Source organism: Helianthus annuus, chromosome 15 (genome assembly GCF_002127325.2).
Source record: "Helianthus annuus cultivar XRQ/B chromosome 15, HanXRQr2.0-SUNRISE, whole genome shotgun sequence".
Taxonomy (NCBI): domain Eukaryota; kingdom Viridiplantae; phylum Streptophyta; class Magnoliopsida; order Asterales; family Asteraceae; genus Helianthus; species Helianthus annuus.
Genome location: NC_035447.2, coordinates 99,442,655 through 99,449,671, shown reverse-complemented (window position 1 = coordinate 99,449,671; position 7,017 = coordinate 99,442,655).

Here is a 7,017-nt window from a genome sequence, read left to right as displayed (position 1 = left end):
AGAAAGAGGTGGACATACATTTTTTAAATGGCTTCAAGCCTGGTATTATATATGTTTTGTTCCTTTATAGAGGCATATGTTGTTTACCTAAAAACCAGTTATGATTTCTTTATTGGGCGCCAGGCAAATAAAGCATAGTTGGTCATAAAAATACATATTCTATTTTTGTATGGTGTCCAATCTCGTATTAGAATCCTTCTACTTTTGAAGATAGAACATATTTCATATTATTAAATAAAGACATGTAGTAGTGTGTGTATAAGTTATACATAAAAATTGAGTAATTCACATTTGTAGGTATTCATCATTTATGAGCAAAACCATTTACGTAATTGCACGGAAATTATCTCCCCCCATTTGTAAATATGTTTAGCATGTTCCCATTTTTATGACATTTCAAATAGTAAATAAGCAACATCTATTTTAGAGCAATAATTCAACTACTTGGGTGTAGTAGCGATTCTGATACCACTATGGATGGACCATGATCTCATTAATTGCCTGGAGACCAATTCTATGAACACCACCCTTGTACTTATTATTATTACTCCACTTTTAGGTTCCTTGAAAGTATTTTATAAAGACATCATAATGGGGAATATTCATACATGCGTGTTATGCTTTCTTTAATTTATATATTTATATTCATTTAATGGCTTAGATCTTATGGCATCAAATCTATTATTTTGAAGGTTCTTATACTTTTAGATTATCTATGAGTACACATGGGCATATTATTTAGGTCATCATATAGTAACTTTACAAAGTATGTATGGGATAATAAAACCTTGGTGGATGAAAAGGTTCAAGTTGCAAAAATACTATACTAAAATACCATATCTACTATTGGCACACAATATTTATTTGTAAGAAGTGCAAAAGAGAACCCTACTTTATTAAGACAAGACATGAGATTCTAAACATTTTTTGTATCTTTGAAAAACATCAATACAAGCTTTAACATGAAATATAAAAAGCAAAGTTTAAGACCATGAATAGAAGACAAGATGCCTAATAAAGGTGTAGGGTTTTTAAGGATCTAGAAACTTTTGACATGAGGCGAAAATTGCTTAGGCAAATATGCATTGGTAAAAAAACAACATATAACATGAATGATGAAACAATTAATTAGTATGTTTTGATAGTCACATACATTCGTAATAAACACAACAATAAGAAAACCATAACTATTTAAAAAAAATCATTTTATAACCTAATATTTAAATCCGAATTGGTATTCGATATATGTTTTTAGAATTAAGTCATTAACAAATAGAGAGGCAAAAGTAAAATAAAAAGATATATATATATATATATATATATATATGGGATCAGGAGAAAACGCTCAAAAGTGTGAGAACGGTGAGAACGCATCCTGGCCCAACATGTGTTACGCGGCATAGAGAAGGGCAGGGGTTTTTTTTGTCCTTTTATCTTCTGCTTTTACAGTTCCGCTTTTCCCAATATTGTTTTAATTTTTGGGGTTTAAGATTTTTGGCGTTAACCAAATTCAATAATTAATGGCGTTTAATGGTTTCATTGTATTAACATTTTGGCATTTATGGCGTTTATTCAAATCGTATGTCATTGGAACCCAGGCGGTCAGGAAATCTATCTGAATGACGTTTTTCAAGGCATTTTAAACAAGATGGCCCATGGTTCTATTATTTTTATATACATTTCGGCGTTTGTGGTATCTTGACGTTTTACAATTGTTAGATTATATTTCAACCACATGAAAAAAAATACAAGTGAAGAAAATAAATTCAAAATCCTAATCGGATATCTCTTCACAATCTTCACTGTCATCAGTCTCTCTCTTCTTTAATAGTACAAGAACTGTCACCAAATATATGGCGTTTTATGTAAAACTTAACAAACCCATCGGTTTGATTATTTTGCCTGCTCGTCTGTTGAAGTGGTTTTTTGTGGATGTTTGAGGACATAGATCTATGACGTGTGGGTGAGTTTTTCGTTTTTTCTTCATCTTGATCTTCATCTTTATAATCATCCCACTCTTCAGTGTCATTGATCTCTTCTCCTCATCCAAGCCTTCTTCAAGAACAAAAAATACAAAATGCCATATGACTGGCATCAGTATTTTTTTCTTGAATTTTTGTCCATGTCATGTAGCAAAATCTTACTGAGTTACTCCCCTAGGCTAACAATTCATTCAGTGAAACTTCACGAAGAACAATACTGAATATCCAAGAAAGCATATTAGCCATCTTTGATTTTTTTTTTTTTTTTTGGCGTTTTACAATGAGTGATATTTAGTAGTATTGGCATTTGTTTTTTTTGGTTTGATCAAATGGAAGTTGCTGAGACGTATCATTTTATAGGATGTCTTTTTGGCGCCTAAGTTAGGCGGTGCATTATTATAATAAAGTATTCGTCTTTTCAGTTACTGTTTGTAATTATTGTTTTTTATAAGCTTTATCTCTAAAGTCTGTAACACGTCCCATCTTTCAAGTTTGGCGTTTTGGATTCTAATATAATAAATTTTCCCTATCTTCAGTATTACTGATTTGTAGTTACTGTTTCTAGTTACATTTTCAAGTTTGTTTGTTTTTTTTTTTTTTTGGGTTTTCTATAATACTTGTCCAAAGTAATTTTATTATGGTTTGGTAATTTTTGTGGCGTTTTATGGCATGTTGGCGTTTTGACAAGCATTTGGCTTTTTGGCGTTTTTATTAGATATAACGTTGTTATTATATAACAATCAACTGAAAAAGAAAATTAAACAAAATAAATATTGATCTTCCAAATCTTCACTGTCACCAGTCTCTTTCTTCTTTTGAAGCATCTTCACTGGCTATTTCGACTTTCGTATGATTTTTTTTATTTTTGTTTTTTGAAGTAGTTTTTTTTTGTTGCCGTGTGGAAGCACAAAGTCTGAAATCAGCCTCTTTTTCTATAATATTTGTCCATCTCATGCAGCAAAATGTTATTCAGTTTACACCCTTTCAGCCAAAATGTTATCTTTTTAGCGTTTTACCGAGAAAAAGAACACCACTAAATAAACCATCTTAAAACTCTAAATTTGATCATGCTAAAATCAATAAAGTGTTGTTGTATGGTGATGGACAACATTTTTAATCCTCAGTTAAGATAGATAACTGACAATGTTGTCCATCCCATACAGCTAAACTTTATTGACAACAAACCTCAGTAATGTTTTTATATGTTTTGGCGTTATAAATTGGATGGAAGTTGAGGATAAGTCAATAAGATTTTACTCAATGAAATGGACAATATCTTTACTTAATGATTTTGTCCATTACATTGAGCGAAAGCTTATAGACAACCAAACTGAATTTCTAATAAACGTTTTGGGTTAGAAGATATTTGATGTTTGGGTTTTTTGGCGTTTATCAGACGAATGGTATATATTAAATATGGCGTTTGAGGTTTTGTGTGTGTTTTTACTTGAAGGTCTGAGTTGTTGTATATATAGGATTTTTTGGCGGTTTTTTTAGGCGGGATTTTATTATAATTAAGTTTGGCGTTTTATATCTAATAGCGTTTTTAGTTAGAATGATGTGTGATTTTTGTTTGGTGTTTTATTTTCATGAGATGGCGTTTTGTTTGAAGTAGTCAAAAGACGCTTTTACCCTTAATGAAGCGCGTCCACGTAATAAAATTGATGTTATTTACGAAAACGACACCGCGCCAATCTAGTCCATAGATTGTTTTGATCGGACGATCCATAAGCGTTCTCACCATTCTCACACTTTCCACCGTTTTCTCTAAATCCTGACCTTATATATATATATAGGGAGAAGATCATGCGAGAACCACCTCTTATTGCGAGAACCGCGAGAACCAATGTGAACACAACCAAAAATGCCTAAAAATAGCTAAAAATCACACAAATTTTTTTTTAATATTTTTTATATAAAAATCGCTACTTTTCGAAGCCAAAAAAAATTTAAAAAAAAATTTTTGGCCACTAAAAGTAGTGATTTGAGCATAAAAAATATTAAAAAAAAATTAGATTTTTTTTTATTTTTTTAGATTTTTTTTTAGGTTTTTTGGGGGTTTAGTTTTTAGCATTTTAGCTTGGGGGGGGGGGTTAGGTTTTTTGGGGGGTTTTAGTTTTTAGCATTTAGCTTGGGGGGGGGGTTAGTTTTTTTTTTTTTTTTTGGGGGGGGGGGGTTTAGGTTTTTTCTTTTTGGGGGGTGGGGGTGGGGTTAGGTTTTTTTAGGTTTTTTTTTTTGTTATTTTAGGTTGTGTTCACATTGGTTCTCGCAATTCTCGTAATAAATGGAGTTCTCGCATGAGCCCTTCCCTATATATATATATATATATATTATACATAATCTTAAAGTTCAAAGTGGGTGATTTTTCATTAATAACCCCTTCTTTGCAAATTGTCATGCAACCCCCTCCACTTTACAAATTATAATTTATAATTCTTACTTTATTTTAAAAATTAACCCATTTAGTTTTTAATGTTTTAGCTTTAGCCTTGTACCATATTTAATATATATTTTTAATCTATTAGATTTCTTACTAACTTAATTTTTCTTCATTAACTTTCGTTCGATAATTTCGTTTTTCAAAAACTAATTCATCGCAGTGTTTAGAAAGTTTGTAAAATATCATTTTGACCCCCTCAAGTTTTTAATATTTCGAGTTTACCCCTTTCGATCTTTACTTTAAAACTACTATTTTTACGTGCGTATTTCTATGTACATGTGGGTATAAATTCAATTTGTTGTACGTTTCAACGTAAACCTTTTTTTGGAAATGAGTTAGGTTAAATACAATATGATTTAATTCTTATTTTAAGTACGTTCTTAGTCATTACTACGTAAATTTTGCTCCAAACATAGTAGAGTCAAATATAATACGTTTCATTCGACGGTATAAATTAAAGTTACTTTACGTTTCGACCACGATGCGCGACTGGTAAAAGTAATATTATATTATATATTACACCTCATGACTTTGGTACTTTCAGTTTGCAAAACGTTCATGTTTACCCAATGTGTTTTCTTTTGTTATTTTGTGATTTTTAAAAAGCTCTAATTAATCCATTTTGTTTACACATGTCAATTTGACCTTTATACATATTTTATGTTTTTTATACTTTCCTATGTATGAGTCAAATAACATATAATACACTATGATTGTACACTTTAAGTTCGATTTATTTTACATTTTTATCCAACCGCAATGCTTATATAGGTTACATTGAGTTAAATCAAATACATTGAAACATACGTTTTCATATGGTTAACACATCACATAACGCTTGAACTAATTCATTCAATATTTCAAAGAGCCCGCGGCGTATCGTCCGCGGATCATATTACTGGTATATATATATAGAATTGCGCTAAAATAAGAACCACCTCCAGTTGTAAGAACCGTGAAAACTACTTGATCCGGGGCGAGTTGGACCAAATTTTTTTTTTCATAAACGTAGATGTGTATATTATAAACACATTTGTCAAAAAAAAAATTCAAAAAAAAAAATGCCGTGTGTGTAGTTTTGAGCACCACAAGTTTGTGTTTACGGGTACCGTAAATTTTCCGGTAAGATTTACGGTACCCGTAAACACAAACTTGTGGTGCTCAAAACTACACACACGACATTTTTTTTTTTTGAATTTTTTTTACAAATGTGTTTATAGTACACGCATCTACGTTTATGAAAAAAATTTGTTCCACCTCTCCCTGTACGGTGTAGTTCTCACGGTTCTTACAACTCGAGGTGGTTCTCATTTTAGCGGTCCCATATATATATATATATATATATATATATATATATATATATATATATATATATATATATATATATATATATATATATATATATATATATATATAGGGGATGGTTCAAATGAAAACCACTTTTAACGTGAAAACTCGAAAACTAACTAAAAAAGCCTAAAAAACACACCAATTTTTTTTACAATTATTTTATTAAAAATTGCTAGTTTTTGTGTATAATTTTTTTTTTCAACAATAGGAAAAAAATCAAAGAAAGAAACAATAGGAAAAAAATCAAAGAAAGTAACTTTTGTTTTCAAGTCAATGGATGAAGAGTAAAAAATTGTCAGATGGAATGGAAGATGATTACGCGACATGCAATGGAAGATGATTACGTGACGGTTAAACAAAGATGTAAAAAAGATTGATTAATTTTTGATGATGCAATTATGAGTTTATGCACACCTGCATATCTATATCACTTTCATTTTAAATGATATTGCGAATGTCATGTATGTGGTTAGCAAATGGAAAGAGAGCAGAAGGTGTGAGGTTGTGAGCTATTGCGAATGTTATATGTAGGTGGTTTATGGACATGCAATTCATAAAGAAAATTTTATTTTTATTTTATTTTTCTTTTCTGTTTTGTTGTCTTTTGATGGTAATATGTGAATAGCTTTTGATATAAGAAGTTTGGTTGATATAAAATGTCTGACTTGATTGATTGGTTTATGCACATGTGCATAGTTATGCTTTCTTAACTTTACATGGTGGTTGTTGGGATAAAAATATATTTGATTGTTCAGGTATATTGGTAATGTATAACGTATTACGGATTGTTATGTTTGTTAATATATGATGTATTTTGTTGTTTGGTAGAGGAAATATTGGTTATGCACATGTGCATAGTTTGATATAACATACCTATTAGTATTAAATAATGTATACCGGATGGTTATATTTGTTAATTTAGGATGTATTATGTTGTTTGGTGTAGTGTATGTTGGTGATGCATATGTGAAATGCTTATAATGCGCATGTGCATTAATAAAAAATAATGAACATATCGGCAATGAATATACGTATATTGTGAAATATTGTATTTTTTTATTAATATCATATTACGCATGTGGTATCTTATTACGTATGAGGTACCACATTACATATGATGATATATATGTAAATGAGAACGGATTATATGTAGTTAAATTATTCATGTATGCACATGTGCATTATTTGAAATAGTTCCATGTGAAGTGTAAAAGTAAACATGTATGCACATGTGCATTTTTTTCT